The following is a 12,165-nucleotide window of genomic DNA, read 5'->3' on the forward strand; positions in this document are numbered from 1 at the left end:
AAGGATTTTTAAAAGCTCCATATTCATATATTGGTTTTATCTTTTATGAATGTAGACCAGTGAAAACAAAGTGATTGCCAAGGAGTCTAACATTGAATTGTGGGCGGCCACCTAAGTACCTCAAAGCCCAAAGTGCAGAATTGCTCATGCAAGCTGCATTGCAAAATAAATAGTACCTTAGGGTTAATATTTCTTTTACTACAAAGTAACTTACACAGCCATAAGTAGGATGTATGAATTAGAATAATTTCTTCTTAGGTACATATGAATAGCCACATATTCTCACAATCTATGATACAAAGCGTTACAAAAATCAGTTCTTCATGGAAAAAAAGTCAAATTTGTGTACAGGTCTGCGAAAGGATCAGAGTGTGGTTGAGATTAAATAAAACACATTGCTGGCAAAATCCAATCTGTGAGTGCTTTTAAAATCAGCATGGAAGTTCCAAACAGGGGTAGATGGAGCTACTACAGCTGTTTTTCTAATTGATCGATTCCAAAGAAGACAGTAGACAGTAGGCATTACCACTAGCGGTTCAGAAGCAGGCTGTGGAGCCAGGGTTCCTGGCTTGGAGCCCCACCTTTGCAGTGTAATAGCTCCTTGGCTATAGAAAGTTAATTAACCTTTCCTTGCCCCTGTTTCTGTCTCTATAAAGTGGGAGGCTAATAGAACCCAACTCTAGAGTGTACAGAAGAGTACCTGGCATACAGTAAGCAATTTGCAAAAAATTAGCCAACACTGTGCCGGACATCCCCATCCTTCCATACATCATCTTTCCCTAGTCTACCTCTCCAGTGCACATGCCCTCTCATCCCTTTCTTTCCCCTTGTCTTCCTAAGGTGGAATCTTGCTATGTATATAGCCCAGGCAGACCCCAAATTCAAAATCCTTCGGCATCTCTGCTTGTCTCCTGAGACTATTAGGCATCCAGCACCATGGCCAGCGACGATAGACTTTTTGTCTGCCTCCTGGTGATAGTCTCGCCCGAGAATCATAGCTATGTAGTCTGTCCTACAGGAAGAGATGTCAAGCATAAGTGTAGTCCACTTTAGCTGAGTCTTCTCCCTAATGTAAGCGGTTGCAGATAAAGACTGTTTTGTTGCAGTTGATCTGTAAAGTTGATGGGCTTTAAGTGTTGCTGAGTCGTCAGAATTTTGTGTTTAGAGGGGAATGAGGGCGTGGAAACAGTTCTACAACCGTGAGTTTTGAATTTTGGTCAAGGGAGTACCATGCTGGATTTATTACTTATGATTTTCCAGAGGAAGGGAACTGATGAAATGAAATAATAATTTACAAAGTACATAATAAAATAATATACATATGTAAAAATGGACTTGCTAGCTTATCTCACAATACATGTCTGAGTAGTCTAACAATGACTGTCTTCACATGGAGAGTCTGAGAACCTGATAGGTGTCCTAACCTAGTTCTGAAGGCCTAGATTCCTGGTCTCTTGTTCATGTCAGAAGCCCAAAGAAGCTATGTTTAGACACCATCAAAGAGACGCAACAGAGATGGTAGCAAAAGGGTAGATATGCTCACGATGGAGATGAGAAGGCAGAGAGGCACAAAGCAAGATTTTTCTCTAGAATGTCCTTTTATGTGGCTGCCACTGGAAAATGCCACCCACTTTTGGGTGGGTCTCCACACTTGGGATACCCTGATCAAGAAAACCCTTTACATGTTTGCATAGACACTCCATTTTAGTTGATCAAGTCAAGTTGGCAAGCATAATTGCCAACTTGTGTACCTTGATGTAAAGTTCTGTTTCTTATGTGGAGGCTATGTTCTGCGCTGGTGCTGAGATCCCCCCAACTCTAGATTCTTAGGAATTGTCCATAAAAACTAGACATCTTTTCCCCCATTGAATCTTCAAAGGACAAGCTTTCTTTGCATCCTGAGCAACAGGCTGTGATATCAGATTCCTACAGCAGAATGCCTTTGAGCACACAAAGCTATCTGTGTTGGTTGCTACAGTGATTCATCATACAGAATCTCAGATGCTGGCGTCTTTGCCCTTGGGTTAGTCTTCTCCAGCACAGATTCTGTGCTTGCCCATGAGAATGGTTTTGCTCAACAGGGCATCCACAAACATAGGTTTTAAAGTATTTTCTCTTTGGAACTTGTCCTTTTGAGGAGCAGTCACAACCAAATGAGGAAGCCACATATTAACTCTATGAATATACCTATACGCTTGAAAACAGTCCAGCCACACTATTGTGACAACTCAGTTCCATATCCAGCTGTCTACAGGTGAGCCAGGCAGACCCAGAGTTGCTCAGAAGCCATACTTGCTTCGATCCTTCATTTTAAGATTACTTGTATGCAGTTATATATACATGATGCATTGTCTGCATCTATTATTTCAACCTGAACTATTCCAAACATCCCTCTGCCAAGGAAAGAGAAAAAAACACGTGTGGTGCATATTTGCATTCTTCAATAGCACACATTGCTGTTTTGTCTTGGAAGTGTATTATGTATTCCTAGGAAATACATATTTTCACATTGTATTGGCAAGAAATCATTAGAAGCATCACATATGTGTGATTAGCATTATCACAGATTTCATAAATGTCTAAGAAAATATTTTTGCTAAGTATTGTTAAAAGTCAGTCTTAAAGCAAATATGAAGAAAAATGATTTGATATTTACAATTAAATATATATACATATACATATGTTTCAAAATTATCAACTTGGTGGCAATGGTTTTAAATCTCACTCTTTGCTAGCTCTTGGATTTGATGCAAAAACAATGGGCTTTTTTGAGCTTCAGTCTCTCATTTACAGAATGAAAACAATATTAGCTCACTTATAGGGTTCTGTGGTTAACAGATTATGTGTTCATAAGGCCTGTGCCAAATCCTAATGTCTTGGTAGCTGCGGACTGTGTTTGTTGTCTTTTTGCATTACCTTGCTAGTACTATGACCCTCTGTGTGGAGGCAGTTCAAATGAAGCTACTGGAATGAACTGGTGTTTGGGAAGGAAAATTGGAGAAAACAAATAACTCAATTTGCCCTTCTCTTTTGAGGCATGTTGCATGAGCAGCTGTTAGTTCTCTCATCCTTTAAGCTTCCCTCTCCACTTGTAAAGACACTTAACCAAAAGGACTGCACAAGGAGCAGAATGGTGTGCAAGACGTGACCACAATGTCTGGGTACTATAACCCCGGAAAGAGCCACAGAGGGCCTCTCTGCAGGTCACACTGTCACACTGCCAGTTCGAGTCAGCTTCTTCTAGCTGGCTGCTCATTTCTGCCTCTTTTTCCTATTCCGATGTCTGTTTATTCTCCAGGGTCTTTGCCCAGCCCTTTCCCTTTCTTGTGGTGATTTCCCATCTTCTTTCCCATTTTGCTGAAGGGAGCATCTGTGGCCTCGGGCCACAATCCAGAGAGCTACTGCTTTCAAACACCTGTAAACAAGAGGAGCCTCTTTTGCAGGAGAGAACCACCAGTTGTTTCTTCTCCCTTGGAAGATTCCCACTCAAATTTCCTCAGATGTATTCTCTGAAAACATACTTTTTTTTTTTTTTTAATTGCTACTCGAGGTTCTAATGAGAAACTTGTTTCTCTTTCTCTTGTTTTATAAATTGATTCAAAACAGAGCTGACCTTTCACTCTCCTGTAATAGCAGCTGCAAAAGCACTTCTAGTTATGAGTAAGGACTGATTTAATTTGAAGAGAGTAGATGATTTAGACGCAAACTTATTACAGCCACTCAAGAGTACAAGAAAAAAAAATGTTTATTTAAACCTGGATGTGAACATGCCAGACTCGTTTGGCAAGCTGTCTTAAACAATAGGAAGGCCCTTGATGAATTATGGGAGATGGCATCTCCTTGTGGAGACTGGCTCTCCATTCAGGAACTGTGCTGCAGCCCGATGTCTTCCTTCTATGTTTGGTGTCAGTTGTCACCATGTGGAGACTCCAGGGAAGCCAGCTGGAAAGTGCTTAGGGTCAGCTGCCATGGCTTAGGCTTTGGATGCCCCTCAGAGCCAAACACAGCGTCTCACATTTAGACAGAACGCGTTGCGTGGCTGCCTCACTGAAACCCAACTAACTTCAGTCTTCCCGTCATCCCAGCAGCATGACAGACTTTCACATATGGCTTTCCTGCTTGGTTGGGGATACGTGGGTTTGCGGGCAGACTGCTTGCAACCATTTTCAAAAGTTTTATGCTTTTTTATGTCTTGAAACACATATTTCTCTTCTGTGAATAAATCCACATATTCCCATTCCCTGTAAGACCTTTAATATGGCTCCTAAGGTCCTATATGATATTACACATGCTTACCTTTATAGTATTCTTATGCATAAACCTTGGTTTTCAGTCCAAAGAGGGTTAATTGGCCATATATTCCTTCTCTTTAATTTGTCTTTCTTCCTAGGGTCATACAAAACCACATCCATCATTCTTACCCTATGAAGGAGATCTTGAAGGAGCACCTCTCCAGGCTCTGTTTGAATGGGGCGTGGCCTATAGGAGAAGAGTTTAAAGGGGAGGGCCTTGATATGTAGTAGTATTTGGCATGAAGTTCTGGGAGGATGTACAGCCAGGACATTGAAAAGCTTTAATCATTTAAAATGACTTAAAGGTAAGCTGAGGCCAAGCAGAGTCAGGGTGAAGATATCAGAGTAGAGGCAGTGAGCAAAAACAAAGAGGTCCTGGCGATGACACCTAGGGCTCCTTACTAGAGGGGACAGGTTCTTCAGCTCTGGTGCGCAGTGAAGGTGGGTGATAGAATGGGCATGGAAGGATGCTACAGACAGAACCCTGGCTAGTCATCTAGCTTTCCTCCGAAGCTGCATTTTAAAGATGGTAATGTATAGTGATCATAACCTTAGCACCTGTTAGAATATTCAGTCTCCTCTCTTGTTCCTGGGGTATAGGGAAGTGTCTAATTAAACACTGCCTATGGAAATTCCTGTGAGCAAGCCTGCATGCCATATTACATTTACACTCTCCAGTGCCTTTGCTAAGCAGAGGTCTCAGGGCTTATCAACACAATGGAGATTCCTTGATTTCTTAGCCTTTCCAGATCTTGGGTGGCTGTTTGAGGAACACCCTCAGTAGCCCAGTTTGTCTCCTTTTTTCATTTATTAACTTTGTATTAATGGTATCATTTGAGAAAAAGAAAAAAAAACTAGAAGAAAATTCACCATAAATAGAGATGGGAAGGAAAAACAGAACACTTTGATTTTAATAATCTAATGTTTTCTAGGGTCTTGTATAATTAGATTTAAATATAAACATTTTAGTAGATGCATTAGCTACTTTCCTTGTTGCTCTGACCAAACACCTGACATAAAGTGACTTAAGGAAGGAAGGCGTAGTTTGGCTCACAGTCTGAAGGGTACAGTAGGGCAAACAGAAAAACAAGAGTATGGAGGACACTTGTCACACTGTATCTACACTCAGAAAGTAGAGAGAAGAAAGTAAGCCAGCCTGGGCTTGGCACATCAAGGCACACCTCTAGTGACCTACTTCCTCCAGGGAGACTCTGCCTCCTAAAGTTTCCAGAACCTGATAAACAGCTCCACCCACTGGCGCTTATATGTTCAGATGCACGAGGCTGTCATGCACATTTAACATACAAACTGTAGTAGATTTACTTATTCTGTTAGAAGATGAAAACATAGCATATCCATAGCCATCACCCCTTTTTCTGTTTTTCCATAGCTGATAACTTCGATTGCATTTTCTTCCCCTAAGCCCTTCAACTCTGTCAGAAGTTAAGAGAAACATTTCAGGGAATTCAGTATGAAGGCTTTGCCTTGTATGTTGGCTTTGAATCTTCTTCCTCTACCAGACACCTATTTTGGACCTATTCCATCTGGGAAGATGCGTATAATGAAAGCAAATAGTGTCCATTTTTCTCCTGTCTTGGCCTCTTTTCTTGGGACCTGTTCTTCAGGTACCTATACTGGTGTCCAGGCTTCAGTTGCATCTTCTCCTGGTCACTGCTAGCTAGGCTTCAGAAATTTACATTTCCTCATATCCACATTCAGGTACCCATACTTCACATACCCATGCCCACCTTCTCTTGTACTCACGCGTCAGACACCTGTGTTCCCTGGTACCCAAATTCTTGATACCCATCCTCTTGATGCCCATACTCCTCGTAGACATCTTCAGATGATTTGATGCTTTTAGTGTTGGTGTAAGCAAATGAACAGAATCATATCCTCACAGAGACTCAAGAGACTATAATTAGTCAAGAGACTTGAACGATAGACTCATTCCTCTTCATTTTTTTTTTTCTTTTGCCTCAGGTTGAGTATATCTCCTTTCATTGCAGATTTCTTTACCTATAAGACAAGGGAGTTTGCAGAAATCAGTTGTGGAATGGAGTGGGCTATATGACTGTCTTATTAGGGTGAGAATAAGGCAGTTGAAGTGACCAGCTAAGTAAAATTATGGCCATCACTTTCTGCCATAATACATTTTTAATTTCCTGGGCAAAAAACAAACAAACAAACAAAAAAACAAAAACAAAAACAAAAATAAAGTTTATGTAGAATCTAATTAAAAAGTCACCAGGTTTTGACCCACACAATAAGTCACCTCTAAGTTCACTCTTAGCTCATAAGTCTTATAATGTTTATAGATATGTCAATTTTCTTTTATGCTATAACAAAATGCATGGACTATGACTTAAACATCAATCACTTATTCTCATAATTGGAAACCTGAGCCGTGTTATGACCAGTTTTCCACCAGCCTGATCCCAGTGCCACATTAGTCCCAAATAACACGCAGGTACTGTATTAGTTATGAAACTATTGGCCGGTTACTAGCATTTCTTATTGGCTTATGGGTCTTAAATAACCCATAATCAATAATATATGTATTTCTACATGGGCTTATCTCACAGAGAATGCCAGACTCATGTCTTCTCTTCCTGAGTTCACATCACGACTCTCCTACATTTCCTGGAATCCTCCACCTCTCCTATTCCCACCTACCTTGCTTTCCTATTGGCCAACAAGGCTTTATTCATTAACCAATAAGAGAAACGTGTTTACAGAATGACATGACAGGAACACTCTTTGCTGCAAGTACATAGCTTCCCACTGTGTTCTCACATAGTTAGAAACAGGAAATGGAGGGGTAAGGTGGGAAGATGGGAGCATCATCTTCTTTAAGGCTACGATGTCATCACTCCACCACCAAGACTTAATAAAACCTTAACTATTTCCCAAAAGCCCCATTTCCAAATATCACCACATTAGGGATTGGAGATTCAAACAATGGATTTGGAAGACGCAAACATCCAGGCCCTAACACAGCCTATTTGGCCTTCCCCAATAATGTCAATAGTGCATTTTATACTTAAGGAATTTAAAGAGTTCCGGGCCATTTTCTTCATAAGGCTGGTTGGAAGGGATAAAGACCTTCGTACACCTGAAAAAGCAGAGCAAGAGTGTCATCCCCCTGGGTTTTGGTATTATGGAAACTAAAAATTACCAGCTTGCAGAATAAAGTAGGAATGTACTTCAATTGTATAAAGTAAAAACTATAAACTATGTCCATATTTTAAAATGTCATAGAGTTAAATTCAGCATTTCTTGTTCACAGGGCAGCTTATTTGACGTTTATCTTTTTTATTTTCATCAACAAACAGTAAAATATCAATCAAGGTTTTACATACTTGAATTTAAGAAGTAATTCAAATATTTTGATTCATCCTAGCCTAATAGCAACCTTGTCATCAAAAACAACAACATTAACTAAATGAATTCTGTTGTTGTCACTGCATCTTTTTGTAAAGGTCATGTATGTACCCATTCATTTCATAGAGAGTCGTATTTTCATTGTCCAATTCAAGTCTAGGCTGACTCTAGACACATTTCACAGTGTCAACGTGTAAGACCATAATTGATAATCATAGATCCAAGAGAATCTCACTGCAGAAAACAGGGATGGTCTAAACTTCCAAGTTTGGAAAATCATTTCTAAAGGAGTTTCGTCTTGAGCCCTGAGGTACAGGGAGCAGGAGCTCCATGGTGATTCATTAATTTCTAGTTATGAATAATGCAGGTAAGAATGATGACAATGCCTTCATTATGCCAATTGCACTTGGTATCCTGACCATAGGAAGATTGCTATGATACAATTTTTTTGAATCTTCAGTCATATTTAAACAAAGCTGCCTAAGAACTCTGCTGGGAATTTCTTGGATTTGGGTCTTCTTTTCATATCAGCTGTTATGTGTTATCAAGGCTCAATGTCTCAATGTTCCTAGTAAAAAGGCTGCTATGACACTGGGAGGCTAATGGTTCCTTAAGTATTCTACAACAAATAAGACAGTTTTATTTTTTTTTTTTTTCTATCATCATGATACCCATTGGTTTGACATGAACTTGATGCTTCTCTTCCCCATTACTGTTTCTGTTTTGGTTTTCTGTTTTTACTAACCTCAGGCAAATCTGTGCATTTGCATTCCATTTCCCCACAAGGTTACTGAGTTTTGGAAGGAAGCAAGTACTTCCTAGTTGCTAATGAGTTTATCTTGGCTGAAAGTAAAATGAGATTTGTTTGGCCTGGGTGAGTGTGTGGCTGTCAGCCGTCTTTCATACTGCCTTCTGGCATTGCTTGCCTTCCTGGCATCAACTTGGAAGGCCAGACATACCCATAATTCCAGAATCCATGTCTCAGTATCTGCATTTGTGCTGGACTGTGTCTTTGTGCCAGAGTAGAAATGAATGCTGCTGTTCTGGAAGTAGACATAGAAGAATGTGGGGATGTCATCCGAGGTCATGTGTCTTCTACTTCAACAGTCTTCAGATGGTGACTGTCATGAACAAAGCAGAATCACTCTAAGGGAAGTGAACCCAGAACTGCTAAGTCACCTACAACGCTTGTCTCCCATACAGCCCAGCCTCAGAAATGTTGTTTAGCAGGCCTTAGCTTTCTTAGCTCATCCTTCATTATAGGCAAGCTACCCACGCATTTCATCTTCTTCATTTAGACCTCTATTATCAAAAGCCCTGTTCTAAATTTTGAAGTATTAAAAATAAACTGCAGTCACTATCTGACCACCTTTCTTCCCAGCTGTCCATTTACACAGTCAAAAATCCAAGGACTGGGTTTCTTCTCTACGTTTTTGCTTTGTGATACTTAATAGAGCGCTTGGTGTGTATTCAGACATAATGAACTGAATGGATAAACTGCCCTACAAAAGCTATAAAAGTGAAAGAGAAAAATATGTCTCTTCTCATGTCATTTTGGTTGAAAAAGATCAGAAATAAAGAGGTACACATTTTGGAGAGATGAAACACAAATGTATCTGTCTATAAAGAACTACGTGGCATATTTTATGTTTAAAATGATAATGTATAAGCTTGCATGAGAATAGTTCAAGGAAATTACATTTGCTTTTTTTTCCAGTCCCCCTTTTTTTTTTAGCTTTACACATTATTTAATCGAATACGTGTGTGCCCACAGACTCACATTCTGTGGTACGAACTTTTAAAAAGTATCTATCACTTTTGTCTTTGGCCCTCATTTGTGTCAACTGCTTTCAATTCTGTTAACGAGTTGTCTTAGTTACCATGTAGTTGCTATAACAAAATACCCTACAGAAAGGACTTACAAGGAATTATCTTGGCTCACTGTTTTGGAGCGTTCATGTTCATTGACTCCCTTACTACAAAGTCTGTATAGAGGCATACTGTCTCAGAAGGGTTGTGGTAGAAGGAAGCTCTTCACATGACAACAGCCAGGAAACAAAGCACAACAAGCCTTACAATAGACAAGGAAGATCAATAAGCTAATGTCCATCTTACTAAATCAGGGTTAGTGTGGAATGGTGGGGATGGGTGTGGAAAGTAACTGCCAGGAGGTGTTCTGGGTATTTGATCTTATCCCAGTCTCTGCTGTGTTCCACAGAGTCAACTTCCAGAGAGCCAGTCATATGGTTCAGGTTACTATCATATATTTTCTGTTTGCATCTTAATTTGTTATTTTATTTCATCTCTTCAATTACTTCCCTTTTATTTATTGTTACATGGTTTCCAAAAATAATGCCATCATACTGTTCTTTTGGTGTTCAGTGGTAGAAATGGGTGGGTTTCCTACTTTAAGTTCTTACAGTTGGCAAGATATTTGAAAACATGTTTTATTGTTAGCTCGCTTTAGCAGGTAGAAGTTGCGCACAAGAAATCGGAGGTCATTTCTTTTTGAGTTTGAAATGCCTACTGCTTTAAGCAAATTCAATTACACATAGCAGAACATAGGTTGTTTACAATGAAAAATAAGTGCGAGGTTAAATGCCATTATCCTGGATGGAAAGCCTGTCACCAGCAGGGTTCCCTTTGCATTAAAATAGATTCATTGTCCCATTGTTTCTTGATTTTTTTTCCCTCGGGAGTACATCTACATATTACAGAAAGTGTGTTGTTCTTCACCGGAACCATTGTGTGAGGCATTAAGTTGAATTACCAGTGCATAGGCACTCGTAAGAACTACAGCTCACTCCTCCAAATCTACCATCACTCAGACTTGTGCTATAGGATTTTATTAAGTTTGAGATTCTAGAACAAAATTGAAGTGTAATGAATGTGTTTTTCATAAAGATTGTAGGAAATGCACTATTTCCAGAGGGATCAAAGATGATATGAAGATGAATAAACCCACTCCCAGCAGCATCTTGGCAGGGTCTAGGCAGGTGGGAAAAAAAGAAAAACAAAAACAAAAAAGAAAACTAATACCTTCTTGACATGGCGTTGGCTTTGTAGTAATAGACAATCTATTTCAATGACCAAATGTAAAGCATGTGTACCCACAGCGAGCCACAAGAGGAATGTCAATAGAAAAAGGCACATTGTCACCCAATCGCAGGATAACATGCTAATGCACAGTGGGTAACTATGGTTGACAGCAACTAATTGAATAGCTAAAGATGGCTTTGTTTTCAATACAATGGAATGACAAATGTCTTCTGCCGTCTCTGTGCCAATTATTCTGACCTGATCCTTAAACATTGGAGACCTGCACTAAAGTGCGTATCAAGTGCACTCGGGATACGGGGATACGTGCAGCTAGAACATCTCAGTGAAAAACAGAAAAAATGTTAAGACAGGAAAAGTGTAATTCCTTGGAGTAGCCAGCACCCCCAAAGGTGTAGCAACCTCTGATGTGTGGTGAAAATATAGGGGGATATTATAGTAATTTATTTTCTCTGTAATTAATATGTGGGGTCTTTGCTTTTGTTTTTCAATACAGAACGCCAAATTATTCCTCAATTCATGTTTCACATCTCATTTGGTACCTAGTCGCTGCTACTAGAATAATTATATGATCCAAAGTTTAGCTTCCTGATAAATGATGCAGCATGTGTTCTGCAGAGTTTGTATTATGGCACATACAGTCACAGGCAAGCTTTGTAAGAGTCTTACCTTTCGCTCCCTAAGTACATTTTAAATAATCTGTCATTATTTGCAGCAATGCTTTGGCGCTACTCTTCCCTGGGACATTTTTATGAACTATAGCAGATGACAAAGCATATCATCTGTCAACCCCAAAGCAACTGTTAAAACCTATCCAGCCCCAGGCCACTTTTTCTACCCCCCCCCACTTCCGACTTGGGAGTTACTTACACAACAGCTGTTAGCAGAGATACAGGTGAAAACTTTCGTAAATACTGTCACATTCTTTCAAAAGGGGGATAAATCACCTTCCACATGGAGTATGTGAATTAGCATATTTATTCTCTCATACCTGTCAAATATGCATTTTCCTCCTCATCCATGTACATAAAATAGGCGTTTGAGGAGCATAAAGCTTCTAGCGCTCCAAATTGTAAGAAGAAACAGTCTGTAGAATGGAGAATGCCTGAGGTTTTTCGTATATACAAGAGAAATGTGGCTGGGCATTGGTGGTGCATGCCTTTAGTCCCCAAACTTGGGAGACAGAGGCAGGTGGATCGCTGTGAGTTTGAGGCCAGTCTGGGATACAGAGTGAGTGCCAGGCTAGGATCCAAAGCAATACAGAAACCCTGTCTGGAAAAAAATAGGAAAAGAAATGTCAAAAATGGTCATGTAATTTCAACCCAGTAAGTCACAGAATTTACATGTGAGGTGTATTTCTGAAAGAATCTGATGTCTTTTTAATTGTGGTGAGAAAAATAAGTTGGGAACCCTAGAAAGCACCTCATCATTA

Source organism: Phodopus roborovskii, unplaced genomic scaffold (genome assembly GCF_943737965.1).
Source record: "Phodopus roborovskii unplaced genomic scaffold, PHOROB, whole genome shotgun sequence".
Taxonomy (NCBI): domain Eukaryota; kingdom Metazoa; phylum Chordata; class Mammalia; order Rodentia; family Cricetidae; genus Phodopus; species Phodopus roborovskii.